A 14,060-nucleotide genomic window follows, 5' to 3' on the forward strand; every position below is an offset into this window, starting at 1 on the left:
ACCTTTACATAACTTGCCTGGATCTGCATGTGCAACATTCAAAAACAGGGCGCTCTACAGCAGGAGAGATGGGACATAAATATCAATAGAAAAGGCAATCTTCTCTCAAATTCCCCCAAAAGACAATATGTAAGTTATATATTATATAAATTCACCCCAGAAAACCATATATTTATAGATAGTACACATTCTCCCAAAATGAGCAAATACGTCTTTCTACGCTAAAATGCAAACCTGTAATTAAAGGAACAGTAACACCAAAAAATTAAAGTGTTTTAACGTAATGAAAGTATCAAGTACTGTTGCCCTGCACTGGTAAAACTGATCTGTTTTCTTCAGAAACACTACTATAGTTTATATAAACAAGCTGCTGAGTAGCAAAGGTAGAAATTGAAAAAAAAAGCTATATGGCACAGGATAAATAATAGATAACAGATAACACCATTATGCTCTACAGAGCTTATCTTATCTGTAACCTGAATCATTTCTCCTTTGAATGGCTGCCCCATTGCTACACAGCAGCTTTTTTATATAAACAATAGTAGTGTTTCTGAAGCAAGCACAGCAGTTTTACTAGTACAGAGAAACACTGCATTATATTTGTATTACTTTCAAACAATTTAATTGTTTGATGTTATTGGTCCTTTAAATTAGAAGTGTTGATGAATTTTCTGAAAATCGGCTTAAAGTTACATAGTTAGATAGTTAAATTGGGTTGAAAAAAGACAAAGTCCATCAAGTCCAACCCCTCCAAATGAAAACCCAGCATCCATACACACACCCCTCCATACTTTTAATTAAATTCTATATACCCATACCTATACTAACTATAGAGCTTAGTATCACAATAGCCTTTGATATTATGTCTGTCCAAAAAACCATCCAAGCCATTCTTAAAGGCATTAACTGAATCAGCCATCACAACATCACCCAGCAGTGCATTCCACAACCTCACTGCACATTACTACATCTTATCTGCCAGAGGTCATTAGTTACCAAGACCAAACATCATGAATATAAACGCCAGGGGTCTTCTGAACAGTATGATACCCAATATGTCTATGATTACACAATGATGTGGCACGTAGAGAGTAGTGCATATACATTGTCATGGCTGTCACTTTAACTAATGCAAGAACAACACACAGGACATTTAAACCAACAAGTAGGAAAATTTGATTCGTCCAACCTCTCATTGTACCAAAACAAGACACTCATAGGCTGACACTCTTTCAAACTGAGAGTCAATCAAGAACTCACAAGGCTCAAACTCACAATCACAGCTAGTCATACCCACAGTTTGACATTCACACAATACCTCTCTTGCAAATCCACTCCCATTCCCACACTGAATCACACTCACATTCTCAGACCTAAGCTGGCCATAGATGTAAAGATCTTTAAAAGAACTTTTCGTTATCGATAGACCACGATTATCTCAAAACGATCGTTTAAATGTACGATTTGTCCATCAACTAAAAAGACCATTTCAGGCGATATTACCAGGAAAACTGAGGGTAGCTGCCTGCTTGGCCGCGCAAACATAGATAGATTGCACTGGGACCGATAAATTTTTTTTAACCTGGCCGATCAATTTTCTGACAGATGGATGAAAAATCATAAGATGTACGATCGTTTGATTACCACTAACTTCACGATAATTTGACGGATTGGTCGGATTTCGCTAAAATCGGTCTTTCACCAATGAAGGATCTTTGCGTCTATGGGGACTTTTACTTCCAGCAACAAACTGCAGTGCAGGAATCAGTGAAATCTAGTGTTTGTGCCATAGGTGGTTGTGTGCTGTAACCCCAGTGTGATTGGATGTTGTATTTTGGTAGCAGAATTTACTCCCAGTCCATAAAATAGGACAAACTTGGCCAGGAAGAAATCATCCCCATGAATGAGGGCCAAACCACTTCTAGTATATCAACAATACCCCAACCTCCAGCTGTTGTTAAACTACACCTACCTGTTCTGCCCTTTCCTGGCAAGATCAAACTCCAGTGTACACAGGCTTCCTCATTTCTGGCAACCATAAGAACCTTCCAAAGTATTGGTGGGTGTGCACATTTAGGGCCCTTGTCACCAAGTGGTGTAATCAGAGCCCTCTGCAGCTATCCATCTACATACAGGCAGATTATGCCCCATGCATACTAAATGACTCCCATAATCTAATAGACATCTAATAGAACAGGGGAATCCCTGCACAAGGGTCACATAGGGGGCAGGCTGGCTAACTAGCACAGGCTCAATGTCCACTGTGTGGCCAAGGGGTGAGCCACATATCTGTTGGCAAGTTTAACAATACCTGGGGGCAAGTGCCATATGAGCCTCTTAAAGGAGAAGGAATACCATTTTACCCTTGGGGTGCCAAAAATAAACCACCCCCAATGGACTAATTTTACTTACCTGACACCCCGGGGCTCCTATGAGCAGAAAACCATACTGGCCCTGGTTTAAATACTGAGCACCAAGGAGAGATCCTCTTCCTGCTTCTTCTGGTCTCCTCGCAGCTGTGCATGTGCAGTTGAGCGAAAAGCTGAACTTTAACGAAAAAGCCGGCTATATCACTCTACTGTGCATGCGTCTGCCCCGAGAAATTTGAAAACCGAAGAAGCAAGAAGAAGATCGCTCCATGGTGCTCACTAGAAGAACCCAGGCCCGGTGTGGTTTTCTGCTGATAGGAGCATCGGCCTGGGTGTCAGGTAAGTAAAAGTAATCACTTGGGGGCGGCTAAGTTTTGGAACCCCAAATGGTATTCCTTCTCCATTAATATGCTTCTCCCCAGCTAGCCTTACTGGGCAGTGTTTTAATCTGATTATTGGCCCATGAGCCAAATATAGGAGACCCACTGACCCACCACCACCTGACCAAATATATATTTAGGCATCATATCTGCTTCATACAGTTCAATCCACCCCAACCTTTTACACCCACACACTCTTTACCAAAGCAGTTGCTCCAGGCAGAAAAAGAAAACCTGCCCTTTAATGGTCCTCACACTTGGTTGTCGTGCTGCCAGTCACCTCCATGGTTGCCTCCATTTCTGAAATGAAACACCAGCCTTCCTATATTTTGAACTTTTTCTAAATGAATAACATTGGCATCAGGGGCCATTTTTAATGTCTGGGCAGTAAAATACAAGTTAGCTGGCCACCCAATTGGTGACTTACTCCCTGGGGCCATCACAGAGGGTGGCTTATTGGACATCATAGGCAGTTCCAGCTGCTGATTGTCTCAACGGCAGAGTTGGTCACCTCCTGGGTTCTTGCTGTTCAGTCTTCCATGTCCTGTCTGGCTCTCAACAGGCCTGGACTGGCAATCTGTGAGTTCTGGCAAATGCCAGAGGGGCTGCTGTAAGGTCCCATAGACAGTGACTATTTAGTAGGCTGGTGGAGGACTATTTGGGCCTCTGTGTACTTGGAATGCCAGGGCCTATTTTGACACCCAGTCCAGACCTGGCTCCCAGCATCCTCCAGTCTGTTGTCGTACATCCTGGCCAATCATATTTCACCCCTGATGCTAACATGTCATCACTAATGGCCCCGTATAAGTATAAAGGGTTACTTACACCCCAAAATATTTTGTTCTTGTTTTTGTGGAACACGTGTTTCAGTGCACAGAGCTGAGCGTGATTCCCCATGTTCACTAGCTATTTTTCAACTTCACCGAGGCAAATAAAGAGGTTCTGAGTCAACCAGTTACCTCCTTCCCTGACCCAGATGCGCAGGATGCCACAGGGAAGACTTGTCACTTGTTTACTCACTTGGCAGATTTGGTTTCGCTAAACGAACTGGGAGCCAGAAAGGTGACTCGTAATAATTCCCTGCATGTTTCCTGCTGCGATCACATGCCTGGGAGTTGCAGTTTCACAAGAGCTGGAGGGTGGATAAGAAACTATTTTAAGGGCAGAATTATTACTTGGAAAGGCGTGTGCTGTCATGTCTCTTGCACTCAACATTCCCAGGCCCCCTGATTTTACTGGGGGATACTAGGATTTGTAGTCTGTAAAACACCTATTAACACCTTAAAGTTAACTTTTAGTATGTTATAGAACACTCATACTAAACAACTTTTCAAAAGGTCTTCATTATTTATTTATTTTTTTTGTCATTTTTCAATTATTTGCCTTCTTCTTCTTCTGACTCTTCCCGGTTTTGAAATGGGGGTCACTGACCCCCATCTAAAAACAAATGTTCTGTAAGGCTTCAGATGTATTGTTACTGCTACTTTTTATTACACATCTTTCTATTCAGGGCCTCTCCTATTCATATTCCAGTCTCTTTTTCAAACCAATGGTTGCTAGGGGAATTTGGGCCCTAGCAACCAGATTGCTAAAATGGCAAGCTAGAGAGGCGCTAAATAAAAAACAATAACACAAAAACCACAAATGAAAACCAATTGCAAATTGGCTCAGAATATCACTCCCTACATCATACTAAAAGTTAATTTAAAAATGAACAACCTCTTTAAGTTCCGGAGGGCACGAAACACGTAAGGTGGATCATACAGGTCAGTATATACCAATTTTTATTCTGTTACCATGCTAATATAATAAACTTTTGAATTTTATGGATTACAAGCTATGGGACATTTTTGTTTATATTGTAATTTAATGGTGCCTTGAGAACTGGGGCTAGTCCCTGATGCTCAGCTGCCTGGCAATATAGAACCCCCCATTTTTCTAAATATGTATTTGTAGTCTAACAGCTTTGGTTAGAACGCGTCATTATTTAAAATAAGTTCGAGGTCTTGAGATTTCCTGCACTGGCCATTCATGGGCTTTCAAAGGGTTCTGGGAGTTGTAGTCCTAATTATAAAGACTTCATTTCACATACAAAAAAAAAAAAGTTTTAAGGTCCCAAATGAAATTGTAACTATTCACACATTTATCATTGGAGTCCTTTGGCCACTTCCCTTCGAATCCCTCCAGCTATTGGCTGAATTGGACTGGCTCAGTAAAATCTGCACTGGGGGGAGAAACAAAATATGGAACGCTTCACGAATTTGCGTGTCATCCTTGCGCAGGGGCCATGCTAATCTTCTCTGTATCGTTCCAATTTTAGTATATGTGCTGCCGAAGCGAGCACAAACTTACTATGTACTCCAGAAGTATATATAGTCCCTTGGACTAAACGCTTTCATCTTATGGCGAGGAGATCCGTGATTCTGTTTTGTGATCTGCTTACTTCTGCAAAACAGTCCTATTTGGTTTAAAATTTAGCGCAGGAAGAGAGGGGTTGAAATATGGCCAAAATCTGAATTTAGACGAGGCACGCAAATATAATTCCATAATGCAAAGCATGCTGGGAACACTCGCATGTGAAAGGCACAACCTTTAAACGTAATGCCCCTCCCAGGGATCTGACGAAGCAAAGGACGCTGGGATACCTGTGAGACTGACGTTCCTAGCGCGGAGCATGCTGGGAATTCTCTCTGAGCGCAGTCTACAATAGGAATTCTAATTGTAAATCTTCTGTGTACCTACTTATTTCCATAGATGTGCAGCCGAAACGACCGCAAACCTGCCTTGACTTGAAATATCTGACGTAGTTAACCAATGTAAAAGCGACTAGGCATTATGGGACAGTTTTTTATAATCCACCATTTTTGTTACTGGCTTGGAAAGTGCAGACCCTATTCAGCCCCAGTAGTAAGAAAGGGCGACAAACTCACACACTTTCTCCTCTGGGGCATGTGCCCTTTGGCAGTCTCTTTGAGATAATTTATTAGGGCCACTGATTTATGTTTTTAATTTAAAGCTGTGCAGTGGCCTCAAGGTCCTTATATCTTATAGGAACAGCCTGTGAATATCGTGTTAAAAAGCAGTCCCACAGAAAGAAATCTTTGCTTTTTACTTCCAGGATCTGGGCCAGTGTATTTTGTTCCTAATAGGAGGAGAAACGAGTTTTTGCATTCAACAAGGGTGTATTGACCCCCCCCCCCAGTGATTTAACCCTTTCCTGTTCTTTTAAAAGAATTGTTCAGTATAAAAATAAAAACTAATAAATAGATAGACTGTGCAAAATAAAAAATGTTAGTTAGGCAAAAATATAATGTATAAAGGCTGGAGTGACTGGATGCACATAATAGCCAGAACACTACTTACTGCTTTGCAGCTCTCTTGGTTTCCACTGATTGGTTACCAGTCACTAACCAATCAGAGACTTGATGGGGAGCCACATGGTTCATAACTGTTGCTTTTGAATCTGAGCTGAATGCTGAGGATCAATTGCAAACTCACTGAACAGTTATGTCCGATGTGGCCCCTCTTCAAGTCGCTGACTAACTCAGAGTTAGAGAGCTGAAAAGCAGGAAGTAGTGTCCTGGCTATTATATTAGACATCCAGTCACTCCAGCCTTTATACATAACATTTTTGGCTGACTAACTATATAAGAAACATTTTTTATTTTGCACATACTATCTATTTACCCAGTTTTTATTTTTACACTGAATTGTTTCTTTAAGGTCACAATAAACAGTGATTCACATTTACAAATGGATCTGGGGGGGGATAATTTTGTAACAGTAAATAGTGGGGTGTCTGTTATACCTACCATCTCCCTGCGTGGAAGTGACGGTGGCCCCCATTCCCACCTTTGTTCATTTTGCAGTAAAAGCAGGTGCAATCACATCCTGGTCACTTGATACCCTCGTGTGACCAGCAAATTCTGTGTCACACCAAGTAACATTTTTGGCTTACTAACTATATTAGAAACATTTTTTATTTTGCACATACTATCTATCTACCCAGTTTTTATTTTTACACTGAATTGTTTCTTTAAGGTCACAATAAACAGTGATTCACATTTACAAATGGATCTGGGGGGGGATAATTTTGTAACAGTAAATAGTGGGGTGTCTGTTATACCTACCATCTCCCCGCGTGGTTAAGGCCAAGGCCAGACAGAGCATTGGCTTCACTGATCTCAGTCTGCATATTTTTTTTTTCAGGCTGAGAGAAACAGATCCACTCTGTGACCCCATTCATTTGCATAAGATCCGCTTGTGTGCAGTCACACGCAGCAGAGCAGAGGTCGGTCAAAATATGTGAAAGCAGGAGTTTTCAAGGCGACCTCTGCTCCATTGTGTGTGACTGCATGCAAGCAGAAGCAGTTCAATGGGGGCACTGAGCAGATCCACTTCTCTCAGCCTGAAAAAAATATGCAGAGAGCAGCTGAGCCAATGCTCTGTCTAGCCTAACTCATACATTTGGCTCAAACGTTAAAGGGGTGGTTTACCTACTTTTGGTATTTTATAGAATGGCCAGTTCTAAGCAACATTTCTGTTGACCTTCATTTTTTTTTTTTTTATAGTTATTGAATTATTTGCCTTCTTCTTCTGACTTCTTTCCAGCTTTCAAATGGGGGGCCCTGACCCCATCTAGTTAACAAATGCGCTGTAAAGCTACAAATGTATTGTTGTTGCTACTTTTTATTACTCATCTTTCTATAGAGACCCTCTCCTATTCATATTCCAATCTCTTATTCACATTAATGCATGGTTGCTAGGGTAATTTGGAACCTAGCAACCATACTGCTAAAATTGCAAACTGGAGAACTGCTGAATAAAAAACTAAATAACTCATAAAAAAACAAATATAAAATGTAAATCAATTGCAAATTGACTTGGAATACACAAGGTAGCAGTCACAGAAGGCAGACTTTTATGTGGGGGGGCCACATAAGGGGGCATCACGGGCGTCAGTTGGACAGCACTGATTTACAACATACTAAACGTTAATTCAAAGTAGTGATGTCCGCACCCAACCTGGACCCGCACTCACCCGCACCCGGCTTCCCCCCTCCATTTTATAACCTGCACCACTCTGCCCATGTTGTCACAAAAGGGAAGGCGCTGGAAGCTGCCAGTCGAAGGTCGTGGGTGGGGAGAGCAGGCAGAAGAACTCAACCCGAACCCGTCTGCGACCCACACGAGGAGCAGCTAGGCCGCTTGGACCAACTGGACCTGCACATCACTAATTCAAAGGTGAAAAACCCCTTCAAAGAAGAACTAAACCCCCCCAATAAAAAAGTTAGTTCCCCCTCCCTGCTTCCTACCCATATAGCTCAGTAGTGCAGCGGAGCTTATGGGCGACATCTTCTGGCTCTTCGGTCTTCATCAGATCCTTTTCCCTGCAGAAATTTTTGTGCATGTACTTTCGGCACATGCACAGTTGGTACAAATACCAGACTGCTCCAACTGTGCATGCGAAGACCCGGAAGATGGCGCCCATGAGCTCCACTTCGCTACTCTGCATAAATAAGTGAGCATGCTGTCTAGGGGCACTTTCTGAGAAAATTCACTATGAGGGTATTATGCAGGGAAGGGGGACTATCTATGGTATTAGATGGAGCTTTTTCATTGGGGGGCTAGTTCTCCTTTAAACAACCTCAGGGAATTGGCCCATCCATTTTTTGAAACCTTACCCTCAACTCAAACTCCACTACCTCAACCCGACCTGTTTGCTTGCTTCCTGCATTTGATTTTTTAGGCCCAAAGTCTGAGCGGGATGAGATATCCCCCCCTCTATTATAGAACCGTGCCTACCCCGCAGTGATGTCACAAAAGGGGTGGGGGCGCAAGCTGGCTGGCTGTGCACCGGAAGCTGGCTGTGCTAGGTCATTGGCAGGGAGAGCAGGAAAAGAGCTCATCTCTGACCTGCAGTAGCCAGCCCAAACCCGCCCGACCCGCTGGTCCCATGGGTTTTGGGTCAGCCAGCTCATCTCGATGCATTCGGTGCATTATAGGAGTTTAGGAGCCACTACCTAGGGATTTCTTGGCTGATGCTGGTCATGGGGAACAGGAGCTGGATGATAACTCAGTGCTAATGGAGCTGCTCAATAATATCACTTGTGCTTGAGTGAGAATCCTGGGATCAGTTTATTCTAATATGGTACAGGGAGATGGCAATCTCATACCTTCCAAACATCCAGTTTTTCGCAGGACAGTCCTGATTTTGATCTCCTGCGCTGAACAGCTAGAAAAGGATACAATGTTTATGAACTGTAATTAAATAAGAGGGTTTTGGAGGAGAGACCAAAATACTTGGCACCTACACTTTTGTAACAAATTAAGATAAGAAAAGATACAATTATAAGGTATCTTGGAGAAAGGTGACTTGCATCTTAAAGGGCAAGTCACCTTCATTAGCAAAACTGTAATAACTTGACCCTAAAACCCCCAGAAATGTGTTTCTTTTTATAACCTGCCAAACTTAGGCTACTGATAAGTGTAGACCAAACAGCATTAATACCTGACCTGTTCTCATACAGCTTGATCTGTCAGATATTGAGGAACTCTTGGGATGGGCCACATGTCTGTCATGAAATACAAAGGGGCCACACTGTGTCTGTCACGAAATACTAAGGGGCCACAATGTGTCTGTCATGAAATAGTAAGGGGGCACTCAGTGTCTATAATAACATAGTAAGAGACCATGCTGTGTCTGTCTTAAAATAATAATGGGCCACACTGTGTCTGTCATGATATACTAAGGGGTTACGCTGTCATGAAATAGTAAGGGGCCACACTGTGTATGTCATTAAATAGTAAGGTGCTTTGTGGTCACATTCTGTCAGTCATGAAATGTTTGGGGCCACAAACTGTGTCTGTCCTGAAGTGCTTTGGGGCCACACTCTGTGTCAGTCATGAAAATGCTTTTGGGCCACATGTTGGTGTGTTAGTGGGTGTGCCATTGTATGTGGCTTGTTTTTTAATTTACTACACCTAGTATCCCTCCATTTTTCCCCACCTCAACCTCTGTTCAGCCCCATGTCTAGTCTTCTATTTTGTGCTTTTCCTTCAGCTCCTATTCCCACTGTTTGGATCCTATAGCTACTCCAACCCCCATTCTTGCACCCTTTGTACTAGCCATTCCCCTCACCCTCTATCTCCAATGTTACTGCCTAGTCCTAGCAGTTTCTTAATGTCTCTATCCTGTTACAATGACTAAAAACCGGGTTCCGGGATTTCTCTGCCTCCTACACTGTTAGCCCCCTGTGTAGCAGATTCACCAATTTTCCACCAATGTTAAATATATTTAAAGCAGATCTGTTTTCAGCTATAATTCCAATCACTCCCTGAAAGCTCACACACTAAGGAGCAGTTTCACTAGTGTTTGGAATCAGGGATAAAGAGATGAGCATGTATGTATGTATGTAACAGTATGTTCTGCCACCTTGCCCAATAACGTCATGCGGCCAGAAGCTAAAACTTCCACCTTCATCCACATCTTTGCCCAACAGGCATTACATTTGCTAGTATAATTTAAAAATGTTATTAAATGTTACCAAAATTAAAATAGAAAGACGCATACGGGAAGGCAGTCTTTTCCACAATTATTGGTTTAACTTCAAATAAGACATTTCTGAGTACAATTACATCATTGTCATTGTGTTGTGTTATGTCAATAAATGTTGAAGGATTTAGGCTAGCGACACCCAGGGGCCTAACCCTAAACTAAGTAGTTCACTTTCTATATAATGTTGTAAAGCAGCTTGAGAAGGGGAGTGAAATTGAACATTACAATAGTGCAGTGTGCACTCAGAGGCGGCTCCCTGCAGGCCTGCACTCAATAATGTACTGCATTCTATTTCAACAACAGGAATAATGCATGACAATAGCCTCTAGTCCTTTTCAGTTGGTGTTAAAAGAACAAAAACATCAACAAAAGATAGTTTACCAAAGTAATTAAAATATAAGGTACTGTTGCCCTGCAGGCTTAGACCGAAGCAAACACACCAGTTTTACCAGTACAGACCTGCAGGACACGATAAATAAGTGTGTTTGACTATGTGATGTGGCTCAGGTACAGACTGACAATCTGTGAATTATAACAAATGTCAGACGGGCTGCTGAAAGAAACCACAGTCAGTCACTATTTTGTGGACCTGGGTGCCTGTTTGGGTCTCTGTGTACTTGAAATGCCAGGGCTAGTGATGGGTGAATCTGTCCCGTGCGAAAAACTCGCAAAACTCAGAAAAAATTTGCGAAAACTTGAAAAAAATGTCCAAAACTCCTGAAAAAAGTTGCAAAACGAATTGAAGGCAATGAGGATCAAAATCATTTTGACGCGCGTCAGTTTTTATGCGCAAAATTTTTACATGAGCGACTCTGTTGTCCAAATTTGGCGTCAAAATTATTTCAATGTAGCAGTTTTGTGAAAAAAAAAACTTGCAGGTGACGAAATGCGTAAATTCTCGAATTCATGCCTGGTGAATAAATTCACCCATCACTAGCCAGGGTCTATTATGAATCTCAGTCCAGACCTGATATGGATGTGCTAATAAACTGCCTAGCAGTGTTATCACTACTGCTACTAGGGTAGGCAGGGTGGTGCTCTGCTAATAGTATCAAAAGACCCCCAGCCTGGTCGCAAGCCCCAGCTTGTACAAATAGCACCCCCTGCCCTGCCGTATACTGTTTACCTTTCTTCTTCTTGCGGGAAACGAGAAGCAGTTACTGGCAGGGAGAGCAGGCCTGGGTCAGCGTGGGCCATGGGAAGAGCCGGGCCAATCTGGCCAGGTGCCCTAGGCAACCTGGCTGGTCGTGGCGCCATCTGGGTGCATGCATACGCACAATCATCTACCAGCTGCTCGTGCACATAGCAAATAGACGCTCATGCGTGAATAAGCACTCGCGCGCATCCGCGGATCGACGTGCTATCACCTTTGTGCCCTAGGCACGTGCCTACTCCTAGTTCCAGCCCTGGCCTGGGCCCACCAGTGCCAGCCTAGTCCAACCCTGGGAGCCATCTTTAATACAATTGTGATGGCTGATTCAGTTAATGCCTTCAAGAATGGCTTGTATGATTTTTTGGACAGACACAATATCAAAGGCTATTGTGATACTAAACTCTATAGTTAGTATAGATATGGGTATATATAATTTATGTGAAAGTAGGGAGGGGTGTGTGTATGGATGCTGGGTTTTCATTTAGAGGGGTTGAACTTGATGGACTTTGTCTTTTTTTCAACCCAATTTAACTATGTAACTATGTAACAATTGTAATGATTATTTGCAATGGTTTGAAAAAGGAAGTAATAGAGAACATTACAGTTTTCCTGTTTTGTAGCTGCAACAACACTGTTGCATGTTCAGATGTGCACTACTAAGCAGTTCTATTTCTACTAGCCTATCTCTGCAGACTGCACTGGTGTGTATCTGAGCTAAACACACAGTATAGGACAGTGGTCCCCAACCAGTAGCTCGCGAGCAACATGTTGCTCACCAACCCCTTTGATGTTGCTCCCAGTAGCATCAAAGCAGGTGCTTATTTTTTAATTCCTGTAGGACACCAGTCCATACAGGCCACCAGTCCATATAGGGGCTACCAATCAGTCAATCACAGTCTAGACTACTGTAACTTTTAATTGGCCTTCCCCACCAGAGACTGTCACCTCTCCATTCCATAATGAACACTGCTGCGAGGCTCATACACCTCAGCAACCGCTCCTCCTCTGCCAGGCCATTCTGTAAATCCCTGCACTGGCTTCCACTACTCTTCAGAATTAAATGCAAATGAATGACCCTGACATTCAAAGCACTTCATAACTCTGCCCCACCCTACATCTCTGAACTCATCTCTATATACTCACCAAACCGCTTACTACGCTCCTCTACTGACCTGCTACTCAACTCTTCTCTCATTATCTCCTCACATGCTCGCATTTTTCTTTTTCTTTGCAAGGGCAGCACCCCTCCTCTGGAACTCTCTCCCACGGTCTATCCGACTTTCTCCCAATCTTTCTGCTTTCAAGAAATCTCTTAAAACGCACTTCTTTCGAGAAGCCTACCCTCACTCTGCTTAACTACCAAATGCAATACCACATACAGTACCACATCTCTCACCCACTTAATTCTGATCTTGCCCACTCCCACACCTTGTGTATTATTCCCTTCCCTTTAGATTGTAAGCTCTTTCTGCACAAGGCCTTCCTCACCTTTTGTACCGGTATTGATTTTGATGTATGTAACTCCATATGTTCTATGTATGTAATTCATATGATTTAGTTGTATAAACACATTTACTTTACAGTGCTACGAAATATGTTGGCGCTATATAAATACATGTTAATAATAATATTTGGCACAACTGGAACTTTTTTCACGCTTGTGTTGCTCTCCAATTCTTTTTACATTTAAATGTGCCTCACGAGTAAAAAAGGTTGGGACATTTAAGGTGACCATAGATGCACCGACAGGGTCAGACTGGACGATTGGGGGCCAAACCTTTGGGGCACACATGCGTGAATGCTGATGTGCGTATGCAACTGCAGAAGAATGGCTAGGGGCAAGATTGCTGTGAAGGAAAAGAATATCACCAACTGTTCTGGGCTATGACTGGCTGGCCCATTGCCATTTTCCAAAGTTAATTGTACTTTACATTTTAATTCCACAAGGTCCTGTTTTTCTGCAACCAATCGTTTAACTTCATTAAGCAGATTAGGGGTGTCTTCATCATTGGCAAGTCTCTCAAATAGTGAACTTCATTTTTTTCTTCCAGTATTGTGGTGGACGTCATCATACTGAGAGTAGATGTTCCATCTTGTCTCAACGGATGTCTTAAACGGTTTGTTGAGATAAGGTTGCCTGTGCTGTTATATCTGCCTAGTTCCAATACAATAAGAAATGCATTTGTTGAATAGGTCAGGAAGATCCTTGTGACAAAATACTAGTCATTTTAGATTGAAAGCTCTTTTGGTTGTGTTGTATGTACATTTGTATGTTGACAAGTATACACCCATTTATTGAAATGAGTGCACTGCTACAGCACTACAGCAGAAAATATTGGTCACAAGGGATGTTGTTTTTTAATATGTTTCAAAATTATACTAATTGTAGAAAGGTGCAACTGCAGTGCAAGCCACGAAAGGCTGTATCTAATGCGATAAAAGTGCAAATATGTATATATAACTGCAATATTGTGTGGGTCACACATGTCACACACAAATTTACCACAGTCAGTGTAAATAGTTTTAAGGCAAAGATGAAACATTCCCCTACTCAGTCACAATGACACAATTATCACATCAATTACACAGGTAGACAGAGT

The 14,060-nt window shown here is 42.3% G+C and overlaps 1 non-coding gene across 1 annotated transcript; it reads right to left on the reverse strand.

The window, feature by feature from the left end:
- Positions 1–4,986: 4,986 nt before the first annotated feature.
- Positions 4,987–5,093, reverse strand: LOC121398530. The gene has a single exon (XR_005964358.1). It is a non-coding gene; the product is annotated as a U6 spliceosomal RNA (small nuclear RNA).
- Positions 5,094–14,060: the final 8,967 nt, after the last annotated feature.

The sequence above is a fragment of the Xenopus laevis genome, chromosome 9_10L (genome assembly GCF_017654675.1).
Source record: "Xenopus laevis strain J_2021 chromosome 9_10L, Xenopus_laevis_v10.1, whole genome shotgun sequence".
In the NCBI taxonomy this organism is placed as follows: domain Eukaryota; kingdom Metazoa; phylum Chordata; class Amphibia; order Anura; family Pipidae; genus Xenopus; species Xenopus laevis.